This window comes from Rhinoraja longicauda, chromosome 27 (assembly GCF_053455715.1).
Source record: "Rhinoraja longicauda isolate Sanriku21f chromosome 27, sRhiLon1.1, whole genome shotgun sequence".
NCBI lineage: Eukaryota > Metazoa > Chordata > Chondrichthyes > Rajiformes > Arhynchobatidae > Rhinoraja > Rhinoraja longicauda.
Window position 1 is genome coordinate 18,922,827 of NC_135979.1, and position 13,473 is coordinate 18,936,299.

Here is a 13,473-nt window from a genome sequence, read left to right on the forward strand (position 1 = left end):
ATCTCCTGAAGAAGAAGACCCACAGAATCAAACATCTTCTCCTGTGGAGGCTGGACCACTGATTCACAGACGTGATCAAAGGTTAGGAAGGAACTGCAGATGCTGGTTTATACCAAAGATAGACATAAAATGCTGGAGTAACTCTGCGGGACAGGCTGCATCTGTGGATAGAAGGAATGCGTACCATTTTGGAGCAAGACCCTTCTTCAGACTGAGTGCAGGGGAGAGGGAGTTACAGAGATATGAAAGTAAGAGACCAAACGAGATGAAGGTCAAGGAAAATGTAGAACAGATCATTGTTAGCTAGGAGAAGGTGAGAACAGCGCAAACAGATAAAATGTAATCGGGGACAGTCAGACTGGTGTTAGAACTGGGAGGGAGGAGGGATGGAGAGAGAGGGAAAACAAGGGTTACTTGAAGTTAAAGAAGTCAATATTCATACAGTTGGGGTGTAAGCTGCCCATGCGAAATATGAGGTGCTGTTCCTCCAATTTGCGCTGGGCCTCACTCTGACAATCGAGGAGGCCCAGGACAGAAAGATCAATGTGGGAATGGGAGGGGGAGTTAAAGTGTTTAGCGACTGGGAGATCAGGTAGGATAAGGCGGACTGAGCGGAGGTGTTCAGCGAAACGATCGCCGAGCTTGCGCTTGGTCTCACCGATATATAGGAATCCACACCTGGAACAGCGGATACAATAGATGAAGTTGGAGGAGGTGCAAGCGAACCTCTGCCTCACCTGAAAAGACTGTCAGTGTCCTTGGACGAATTCGAGGGAGAAGGTATAGGGACAGGTGTTGCACCTCCTGCGGTTGCTGGGGAAAGTACCTGGGAATGGGGTGGTTTGGGTGGGAAGGGACAAGTTAACCAGGGAGTTGCGGAGGGAACGGTCTCTGCTGAAAGTGGTAACGGGTGGAGATGGGAAGATGTGGCTAGTGGTAGGATCTTGTTGGAGGTGGAAAAAATGTTGGGAGAATTATGTGCTGTTGCATGGCTCAAATGTAATCATGTATTATCTTTCTGCTGACTGGTTAGCACACTACAAAAGCTTTTTCACTGTACCTTGGTGCACGTGACAATAAACTGAACTGAACTGAGGTTCTGCCAGCAGGTTTTGCTCGGTTGCTCCTTTAACTCACAATAGATCTGATCTTTAATCTGCCCCCGCAGAATACATCTAACGCAGGGTGCAGGAACATTGCTAACTGGCCCATTCCAGTCTGTAGGAATACGTGCTGTGGGACGGAACTGAAGCTTGGTGCAGCCAATGCAATACTCTCGGGGCAGACCACAGTCTGGGGGTCGTTTTATTGCTGGACATTGAGGGGTAGAGTTCAATGGGGGCACCCGTCAAACAAGGGAAGGGAGATCGCCCCAGGGGGACCACATGAGTGGCAATGATGTTCTCAGTTTAGTTTAGTTTAGACAATAGACAATAGACAATAGGTGCAGGAGGAGGCCATTCAGCCCTTCGAACCAGCACCGCCATTCAATGTGATCATGGCTGATCATTCTCAATCAGTACCCCGTTCCTGCCTTCTCCCCATACCCCCTGACTCCGCTATCCTTAAGAGTTCTATCTAGCTCTCTCTTGAATGCATTCAGAGAATTGGCCTCCACTGCCTTCTGAGGCAGAGAATACCACAGATTCACAACTCTCTGACTGAAAAAGTTTTTCGACATCTCAGTTCTAAATGGCCTACCACTTATTCTTAAACTGTGGCCCCTTGTTCTGGACTCCCCCAACATTGGGAACATGTTTCCTGCCTCTAACGTGTCCAACCCCTTAATAATTTTAGTATAAGAAAATAACTGCAGATGCTGGTACAAATCGATTTATTCACAAAATGCTGGAGTAACTCAGCAGGTCAGGCAGCATCTCGGGAGAGAAGGAATGGGTGACGTTTCGGGTCGAGACCCTTCTTCTGATGCTGCCTGACCTGCTGAGTTACTCCAGCATTTTGTGAATAAATCCCTTAATAATCTTATACATTTCGATAAGATCTCCTCTCATCCTTCTAAATTCCAGTGTATACAAGCCTAGTCGCTCCAGTCTTTCAACATATGACAGTCCCGCCATTCCGGGAATTAACCTAGTAAACCTACGCTGCACGCCCTCAATAGCAAGAATATCCTTCCTCAAATTTGGAGACCAAAACTGCACACAGTACTCCAGGTGTGGTCTCACTAGGGCCCTGTAGAATTGCAGAAGGACCTCTTTGCTTTAGTTCAGAGATACAGTGCGGAAACAGTCTATTTGGCTGACTGAGTCCGCGCCCACCAGCGATCACTTCTCACTTACGTTATCCTACACTAGGGACAATTTACAATTATACCAAGGCAATTACCCAGCAAACCTGTACGTCTTTTTGGAGTGTGGGAGGAAACTGGAGACCCCGGTGAAAACCCACGCGAGTCGGGGACAACGTATAAACTCCGTTCAGACAGCACCCGTAGTCAGGATCAAACCAGGGTTCTGTTCTGGTGCCAACACCAATAGGACACTATTGAATGTACAGACACTGAGAGAGTGAGAAGACTTTTTGTACGATTTTTGTTTTGTATTTTTTTTTTTTTACCTGAATAACATTTATTATTGCAATTTTAAAAATACATCGTAGGGTACACTTTCCAGTTCAAATGAATTCAAGTGAAACAGGCTGGGAGTGGAAACAATTTCAGTGTTGTGTGACAGAGATATAAATATATTCCAAACAACTCTCACTGAAAACTATACAAAACAAACGCAAACGAGCCGATGTTCTCCGAACAGTTCCTTGAGGTTTCGGTTCAGATCCCAGCATCTGCAGCCTCTGTGTCTATTGAAGAAAACAAAACTGAACCTAACGATCCGGCTTAAATAACACAGGCGCGTCGCCAAGTGCAGCTGTCGATGCAATTTTTTCTGGAGGCAGCCTGTGTCTGTGCACAACACGCACTTGGAGTCAGATTACAAGGGCAGTTTGCAGCATTTTATAGCCTTTGGTGAGTTTAAGCCTCTGTCCCACAGGAGATTATTTAGGCGACTACAGGCGACTAGGCTGCCGCCACATGGTCGCCGGTGTGTCGCCTGTACGGTCGTGAATCATCTCCAAAGAGTCGTAGCATTTTTCTGGTCGCCGCTGGATTTTGAAATGTTTTTAAAATATCGCCGACTGTTGGTTTGATGCAATGATCGTAGCTTGACGTCTCCTGACGTAGACGCTGTCGTAGGTTGTCGCCAGGTTGTCGCCAGGTGACGTAGGTTGTCGCCGGTACTGACTTTGTTGAATTCCATTGGCGACTACCTACGTCAACCTACGCCAACCGGCGACAGGTACCGGCGTCTAAACCGGAGGCAAAAATGACGTGAATTATCTTCAGTTGTTGCCGACAGGGTCGTAGCTTGTCGCGGGTAGACGTAGGTTGACTTCAGTTGTCTTAGGTTGTCGCCTGCGTGGTCGTACGTTGTCGTAGGCGCGGTCGTAGGTGGACGTCCTAAGTCGCGATGATTGGGTCGCCGGTTGTCGGTAGCTTGCCATAGCTTGATGCTGACTAGGTGGCAGGTTGTTGTAGCTTGTCGTAGACATTGTCGCTGGGGGGTGGGGGGGGTTAAGTCGTCGGTTTTTCGGCGACCTGCTACGACTATGACAGTCGCCTAAAAAATCGCCTAAGTGGGACAGGCCCTTTTATGCTATTTTGTGCTGGAGTTGGGTTTAGCAGCAAGAACATGTTAATACAGTGATTCAATGCAGAATTTAGTTTCCAATTATATTACTTTTCAATAATGCTATTTCTAAATTCAATGCGAATGCATCAGTGTATTTATAAAAGGGATAGTGTTTACACAGTTATTGTGTAGGAAGGAACTGCAGATGCTGGTTTAAACCGAAGATAGACACCAAAAGCTGGAGTAACGCAGCGGGACCCAGATTCACAACTCCCTGGGTGAAAAAGTTTTGCCTCACCTCAATCCTAAATGGCCTATCCCTTATTCTTAAACTGTGACCCCTGGTTCTGGACTCCCCCAACATCGGGGACATTTTTTCCTGCATCTAGCCCTTTAAGAATTTTATATGTTTCTCAGGTTGCAGGGGAAAAAAACCTGAAGATGCTGGTTTAAATCGAAGGTAAACACAAAATGCTGGAGTAAGTTACTCCAGCATTTTGTGTCTACCTTCGCTTATATGTTTCTAACATACTTGGGATCCTTGATATTACATATGGTCAGAGGCTCCCTTGATATCAAGAGTCAGGGATTCTCATCTCAACGCTGTAATCAAAGCCTCACCAAGATTCCACCAGCAGAAAAATCTTTTCTTTCCTTACTGTATCCCTCCATGACTCCCTCGTGCAATTGCCATCTCCGTTTATCAGGCCACCTTCTCACGCGGCTTCCGGACACGCACCACTTGACCTTTAACCTTTCCCCTTCCCACTATCCTGAGATCCAGATGGCCATTACAGATGAATCTTGGTCTACTTCCAATTTAGAGCGCTGCACCCCAGGCTTCAAAGTCCGGTCTCCTTCACTTCAGATTGGGATCAAATTCAGATCACTTTGGAAAACACCTCTATTCAGTCAGCAAGATAACCCTGAGGGCACAAAGTACTGGAGTAACTCAGTGGGCCAGGCAGTATCTTTGGAGAACATGCATAGGCGATGTTTCAAGTCAGGACACTTCCTCAGACTTGCATATTTGGGCTGGGACCATTCTTCATTTCCCAACCTAAAACGTTACCTACCCATGTTCTCCAGAGATGTTGCTTGACCTGCTGAGTTACTCCAGAACTTTGTGTCCTTTTGTGTTAACCAGTATCTGCAGTTCCTAGTTTCTACAGAGTAACCCTGAGGCTGGAGTTACCTGTTACTTTAATTCTCCATCCTATTCCTACTCTGACATCACTATCATTGGCCTTCCCCACAGTTCCAACAAAACATGGCACAAGTTGTAAGAACACGGTGGCGCAGCGGTAGATTTGCTGCCTTACAGCGCTTGCAGTGCCGAAGACCCGGGTTTGATCCCAACTATGGGTGCTGTCTGTACGGAGTTTTGTAAGTTCTCCCTGTGACGGCGTGAGATTTCTCAGAGATCTTCGGTTTCCTCCCACACTCCAAAGATGTACAGGTATGTAGGTTAATTGGCTTGGTGTATGTGTAAAATTGGCCTTAGCGTGTGTAGGACAGTGGGAGGAGGAGGAGGAGGAGGAGGAGGAGGAGGAGGAGGAGGAGGAGGAGGAGGAGGAGGAGGAGGAGGAGGAGGAGGAGGAATAATAATAATAATAATAATAATAATAATAATAATAATAATAATAATAGGAATGGGTGACGTTTTGGGTCGAGACCTTTCTTCAGACTGATGTCAGGGGGTCGGGACAAAGGAAGGATATAGGTAGAGACAGGAAGATAGAGGGAGAACTGGGAAGGGGGAGGGGAAGAGAGGGACAGAGGAACTATCTAAAGTTGGAGAAGTTAATGTTCATACCGCTGGGCTGCAAGCGAAATATGAGGTGCTGTTCCTCCAATTTCCGGTGGGCCTCACTATGGCACTGGAGGAGGCCCATGACAGAAATGTCAGACTGGGAGTGGGAGGGGGAGTTGAAGTGCTCAGCCACTGGGAGATCAGGTTGGTTAAGGCGGACTGAGCAAAGGTGTTGAGCGAAACGATCGCCGAGCCTGCGTTTGGTTTCACCGATGTAAAGAAGTTGACATCTAGAGCAGCGGATGCAATAGATGAGGTTGGAGGAGGTGCAACTGGAAAGACTGTTTGGGTCCTTGGATGGAGTTGAGGGGGGAGGTAAAGGGACAGGTGTTGCATCTCCTGCGGTTGCAGGGGAAAGTGCCCAGGGATGGGGTGGTTTGGGTATGAAGGGCTGAGTGGACCAGGGAGTTACGGAGGGAACGGTCTCTGCGGAATGCAGAAATGGGAGGGGGTGGGAAGATGTGGCCAGTGGTGGAGTCCCGTTGTAGGTGACGGAAATGTTGGCGAATGATTTGTTGGATACACTGGCTAGTGGGGTGGAAGGTGAGAATGAGGGAGATTCTGTCCTTGTTACGAATGGGGGGAGGGGGAGCAAGAGCGGAGCTGCGGGATGTAGAAGAGACCCTAGTGAGAGCCTCATCTATAATGGAAGAGGGGAAGCCCCGTTTCCTGAAGAATGAGGACATCTCTGCAGCCCTCGTGTGAAACACCTCATCCCGGGCGCAGATGCGGCGTAGACGGAGGAATTGGGAGTAGGGGATAGACTTTTTGCAGGAGACAGGGTAGGAAGAAGTGTAGTCCATCTCACGTGAGATGCATTGTTCTGTATGGTGTCGAGTTTCTTGAGAATTGTTGGAGATACTCTCGTGGAGGTAATTAAAGAACATTAAACTCCTGGTTAGTGCCTTGTAAATCATGGAAAATCTAATGGGTGACAGCGGATGATCACTTCCCGCAGTATAACCAATCTTTGGCCTACTCTTATATTCACGTGGTTGATGCAGTTGAGTTTCTGGTCAGGCGTTGCTGCATTAACAATCAAAACATTGTTTGTGATAATGTTAAACCCTTCTTGTACACGTCAAGAATTTGGCATTGAAAATGGAACAGACTCTTGCAGAACCAGTTTCTGTTCTTCAGAAACAATAGGATGGAATAATGCAAACACACTTCCTTTGAGAAATACTGAAGAACATCATACTGACATTTTGCACAAAAAAAACAAAGTCATAAATAGAAAAAAATGGTCTGAACATTTTTATTCTATATGTCAACAATTCTGCATGCTGTCAAAGAGCGATTGGAGGAAGGAATGGCACAGGAGGTTGATATGAGCGCCACATACAAGAGTCAGCAATAAATAGCCATGTTGTGGATTCATGTCACCTTGACAAAAACTTTCAACTGAAGTCTGCCCTTCAGGCATTTCATGGTTAGATAACTTTCTTCCTCACAATCACCGGGATATTATCTTATTGTTCATAAAAGGAACTCAACAGGCCAGGCAGCATCTATGGAGGGAAAAAGACAGCCAAAGTTTTGGTTCCGACCCATCTTCAGACTCTCCATACGTGCTAACTTCCGCCAGCTTAAGATTATAACATCTGCAGTGTCCTATGTCCCCATTTCATCTCATTGTCATTTGCAAAATGTTCTGTCCATTAATCTGCTTCTTTGAACCTTGACATTGTTTCAGAGGTATGAGACGACCCACTCAGCTACCTCCCTTCCTGCCTCTCCCAGCACTAACAATTGCAAAAGGTGGAAATCTGAAATAAGAACAGAAAGTGCTGGTCACAGTGGGGGGCGATAGGTTGGCACGGTGGTAGAGTTGCTGCCTTTGCAGCGCCAGAGAACCGGACGATCCTGACTACGGGTGCTGGCTGTACGAAGTTTGTACGTTCTCCCTGTGACCATGTGGGTTTACTCCCACACACCAAAGATCTGCAGGTTTGTAGGTTAATTGGCTTTGGTAAAAAGTGTAAATTATCCTTAGTGCGTTGGATAGTGATAGAGTATTCGGATCACTGGTTGGTGCGGACTAGATAGGTCGTAGGGCCTGTTTCCACGAACTAAACTAAACTATAAACTAAACAGGCAGAATCTGTTGATATTGGTCTATGACAGGGGTGGCCAAACTTGCTTAATGTAAGAGCCACATACGATAAAGTTCAGATGTTTGAGAGCAGCAAGACATGAACAAAAGAGCCACAAGACATGAACTTAAATATTTTTACTAACCATGAACATTAAATTTACGTTTTATTCCAATGGGGTCTCAATTCATACCCAGTAAATAATTATAAAGCTTGAATTTTTTTCTTATTTACCTTTTATATTAACTGTGATGAAAAAAGGAGCTCAGCCAACATATTTCCAAGAGCCGCATATTAAAGGTCAAAGAGCCGCATGTAGCTCGCGAGCCGCGGTTTGGCCACCCCTGGTCTATGAGCTGAGATATTCACTTTATTTCTCGCCCAAGAATTCAGGTCTTTAACCTGAATCATTAATCTGTCCGTCTCTCCACTGATGCTGCCTGATCTACCAAGGGTTTGCTGCATTTTCTGTTTTTATTTTATAAGTACTCCATTAGTTAAAATGTGCTCTGGCACATGATCTCCTCTTCCTACGCCACATCCTGTCTTCCAGTGTATACAAGCCTAGTCGCTCCAGTCTTTCAACATATGACAGTCCCGCCATTCCGGGAATTAACCTAGTAAACCTACGCTGCACGCCCTCAATAGCAAGAATATCCTTCCTCAAATTTGGAGACCAAAACTGCACACAGTACTCCAGGTGTGGTCTCACTAGGGCCCTGTAGAATTGCAGAAGGACCTCTTTGCTTTAGTTCAGAGATACAGTGCGGAAACAGTCTATTTGGCTGACTGAGTCCGCGCCCACCAGCGATCACTTCTCACTTACGTTATCCTACACTAGGGACAATTTACAATTATACCAAGGCAATTACCCAGCAAACCTGTACGTCTTTTTGGAGTGTGGGAGGAAACTGGAGACCCCGGTGAAAACCCACGCAAGTCGGGGACAACATATAAACTCCGTTCAGACAGCACCCGTAGTCAGGATCAAACCAGGGTTCTGTTCTGGTGCCAACACCAATAGGACACTATTGAATGTACAGACACTGAGAGAGTGAGAAGACTTTTTGTACGATTTTTGTTTTGTATTTTTTTTTTTTTTACCTGAATAACATTTATTATTGCAATTTTAAAAATACATCGTAGGGTACACTTTCCAGTTCAAATGAATTCAAGTGAAACAGGCTGGGAGTGGAAACAATTTCAGTGTTGTGTGACAGAGATATAAATATATTCCAAACAACTCTCACTGAAAACTATACAAAACAAACGCAAACGAGCCGATGTTCTCCGAACAGTTCCTTGAGGTTTCGGTTCAGATCCCAGCATCTGCAGCCTCTGTGTCTATTGAAGAAAACGAAACTGAACCTAACGATCCGGCTTAAATAACACAGGCGCGTCGCCAAGTGCAGCTGTCGATGCAATTTTTTCTGGAGGCAGCCTGTGTCTGTGCACAACACGCACTTGGAGTCAGATTACAAGGGCAGTTTGCAGCATTTTATAGCCTTTGGTGAGTTTAAGCCTCTGTCCCACAGGAGATTATTTAGGCGACTACAGGCGACTAGGCTGCCGCCACATGGTCGCCGGTGTGTCGCCTGTACGGTCGTGAATCATCTCCAAAGAGTCGTAGCATTTTTCTGGTCGCCGCTGGATTTTGAAATGTTTTTAAAATATCGCCGACTGTTGGTTTGATGCAATGATCGTAGCTTGACGTCTCCTGACGTAGACGCTGTCGTAGGTTGTCGCCAGGTTGTCGCCAGGTGACGTAGGTTGTCGCCGGTACTGACTTTGTTGAATTCCATTGGCGACTACCTACGTCAACCTACGCCAACCGGCGACAGGTACCGGCGTCTAAACCGGAGGCAAAAATGACGTGAATTATCTTCAGTTGTTGCCGACAGGGTCGTAGCTTGTCGCGGGTAGACGTAGGTTGACTTCAGTTGTCTTAGGTTGTCGCCTGCGTGGTCGTACGTTGTCGTAGGCGCGGTCGTAGGTGGACGTCCTAAGTCGCGATGATTGGGTCGCCGGTTGTCGGTAGCTTGCCATAGCTTGATGCTGACTAGGTGGCAGGTTGTTGTAGCTTGTCGTAGACATTGTCGCTGGGGGGTGGGGGGGGTTAAGTCGTCGGTTTTTCGGCGACCTGCTACGACTATGACAGTCGCCTAAAAAATCGCCTAAGTGGGACAGGCCCTTTTATGCTATTTTGTGCTGGAGTTGGGTTTAGCAGCAAGAACATGTTAATACAGTGATTCAATGCAGAATTTAGTTTCCAATTATATTACTTTTCAATAATGCTATTTCTAAATTCAATGCGAATGCATCAGTGTATTTATAAAAGGGATAGTGTTTACACAGTTATTGTGTAGGAAGGAACTGCAGATGCTGGTTTAAACCGAAGATAGACACCAAAAGCTGGAGTAACGCAGCGGGACCCAGATTCACAACTCTCTGGGTGAAAAAGTTTTGCCTCACCTCAATCCTAAATGGCCTATCCCTTATTCTTAAACTGTGACCCCTGGTTCTGGACTCCCCCAACATCGGGGACATTTTTTCCTGCATCTAGCCCTTTAAGAATTTTATATGTTTCTCAGGTTGCAGGGGAAAAAAACCTGAAGATGCTGGTTTAAATCGAAGGTAAACACAAAATGCTGGAGTAAGTTACTCCAGCATTTTGTGTCTACCTTCGCTTATATGTTTCTAACATACTTGGGATCCTTGATATTACATATGGTCAGAGGCTCCCTTGATATCAAGAGTCAGGGATTCTCATCTCAACGCTGTAATCAAAGCCTCACCAAGATTCCACCAGCAGAAAAATCTTTTCTTTCCTTACTGTATCCCTCCATGACTCCCTCGTGCAATTGCCATCTCCGTTTATCAGGCCACCTTCTCACGCGGCTTCCGGACACGCACCACTTGACCTTTAACCTTTCCCCTTCCCACTATCCTGAGATCCAGATGGCCATTACAGATGAATCTTGGTCTACTTCCAATTTAGAGCGCTGCACCCCAGGCTTCAAAGTCCGGTCTCCTTCACTTCAGATTGGGATCAAATTCAGATCACTTTGGAAAACACCTCTATTCAGTCAGCAAGATAACCCTGAGGGCACAAAGTACTGGAGTAACTCAGTGGGCCAGGCAGTATCTTTGGAGAACATGCATAGGCGATGTTTCAAGTCAGGACACTTCCTCAGACTTGCATATTTGGGCTGGGACCATTCTTCATTTCCCAACCTAAAACGTTACCTACCCATGTTCTCCAGAGATGTTGCTTGACCTGCTGAGTTACTCCAGAACTTTGTGTCCTTTTGTGTTAACCAGTATCTGCAGTTCCTAGTTTCTACAGAGTAACCCTGAGGCTGGAGTTACCTGTTACTTTAATTCTCCATCCTATTCCTACTCTGACATCACTATCATTGGCCTTCCCCACAGTTCCAACAAAACATGGCACAAGTTGTAAGAACACGGTGGCGCAGCGGTAGATTTGCTGCCTTACAGCGCTTGCAGTGCCGAAGACCCGGGTTTGATCCCAACTATGGGTGCTGTCTGTACGGAGTTTTGTACGTTCTCCCTGTGACGGCGTGAGATTTCTCAGAGATCTTCGGTTTCCTCCCACACTCCAAAGATGTACAGGTATGTAGGTTAATTGGCTTGGTGTATGTGTAAAATTGGCCTTAGCGTGTGTAGGACAGTGGGAGGAGGAGGAGGAGGAGGAGGAGGAGGAGGAGGAGGAGGAGGAGGAGGAGGAGGAGGAGGAGGAGGAGGAGGAGGAGGAGGAGGAGGAGGAGGAGGAGGAGGAGGAGGAGGAGGAGGAATAATAATAATAATAATAATAATAATAATAATAATAATAATAATAATAGGAATGGGTGACGTTTTGGGTCGAGACCTTTCTTCAGACTGATGTCAGGGGGTCGGGACAAAGGAAGGATATAGGTAGAGACAGGAAGATAGAGGGAGAACTGGGAAGGGGGAGGGGAAGAGAGGGACAGAGGAACTATCTAAAGTTGGAGAAGTTAATGTTCATACCGCTGGGCTGCAAGCGAAATATGAGGTGCTGTTCCTCCAATTTCCGGTGGGCCTCACTATGGCACTGGAGGAGGCCCATGACAGAAATGTCAGACTGGGAGTGGGAGGGGGAGTTGAAGTGCTCAGCCACTGGGAGATCAGGTTGGTTAAGGCGGACTGAGCAAAGGTGTTGAGCGAAACGATCGCCGAGCCTGCGTTTGGTTTCACCGATGTAAAGAAGTTGACATCTAGAGCAGCGGATGCAATAGATGAGGTTGGAGGAGGTGCAACTGGAAAGACTGTTTGGGTCCTTGGATGGAGTTGAGGGGGGAGGTAAAGGGACAGGTGTTGCATCTCCTGCGGTTGCAGGGGAAAGTGCCCAGGGATGGGGTGGTTTGGGTATGAAGGGCTGAGTGGACCAGGGAGTTACGGAGGGAACGGTCTCTGCGGAATGCAGAAATGGGAGGGGGTGGGAAGATGTGGCCAGTGGTGGAGTCCCGTTGTAGGTGACGGAAATGTTGGCGAATGATTTGTTGGATACACTGGCTAGTGGGGTGGAAGGTGAGAATGAGGGAGATTCTGTCCTTGTTACGAATGGGGGGAGGGGGAGCAAGAGCGGAGCTGCGGGATGTAGAAGAGACCCTAGTGAGAGCCTCATCTATAATGGAAGAGGGGAAGCCCCGTTTCCTGAAGAATGAGGACATCTCTGCAGCCCTCGTGTGAAACACCTCATCCCGGGCGCAGATGCGGCGTAGACGGAGGAATTGGGAGTAGGGGATAGACTTTTTGCAGGAGACAGGGTAGGAAGAAGTGTAGTCCATCTCACGTGAGATGCATTGTTCTGTATGGTGTCGAGTTTCTTGAGAATTGTTGGAGATACTCTCGTGGAGGTAATTAAAGAACATTAAACTCCTGGTTAGTGCCTTGTAAATCATGGAAAATCTAATGGGTGACAGCGGATGATCACTTCCCGCAGTATAACCAATCTTTGGCCTACTCTTATATTCACGTGGTTGATGCAGTTGAGTTTCTGGTCAGGCGTTGCTGCATTAACAATCAAAACATTGTTTGTGATAATGTTAAACCCTTCTTGTACACGTCAAGAATTTGGCATTGAAAATGGAACAGACTCTTGCAGAACCAGTTTCTGTTCTTCAGAAACAATAGGATGGAATAATGCAAACACACTTCCTTTGAGAAATACTGAAGAACATCATACTGACATTTTGCACAAAAAAAACAAAGTCATAAATAGAAAAAAATGGTCTGAACATTTTTATTCTATATGTCAACAATTCTGCATGCTGTCAAAGAGCGATTGGAGGAAGGAATGGCACAGGAGGTTGATATGAGCGCCACATACAAGAGTCAGCAATAAATAGCCATGTTGTGGATTCATGTCACCTTGACAAAAACTTTCAACTGAAGTCTGCCCTTCAGGCATTTCATGGTTAGATAACTTTCTTCCTCACAATCACCGGGATATTATCTTATTGTTCATAAAAGGAACTCAACAGGCCAGGCAGCATCTATGGAGGGAAAAAGACAGCCAAAGTTTTGGTTCCGACCCATCTTCAGACTCTCCATACGTGCTAACTTCCGCCAGCTTAAGATTATAACATCTGCAGTGTCCTATGTCCCCATTTCATCTCATTGTCATTTGCAAAATGTTCTGTCCATTAATCTGCTTCTTTGAACCTTGACATTGTTTCAGAGGTATGAGACGACCCACTCAGCTACCTCCCTTCCTGCCTCTCCCAGCACTAACAATTGCAAAAGGTGGAAATCTGAAATAAGAACAGAAAGTGCTGGTCACAGTGGGGGGCGATAGGTTGGCACGGTGGTAGAGTTGCTGCCTTTGCAGCGCCAGAGAACCGGACGATCCTGACTACGGGTGCTGGCTGTACGA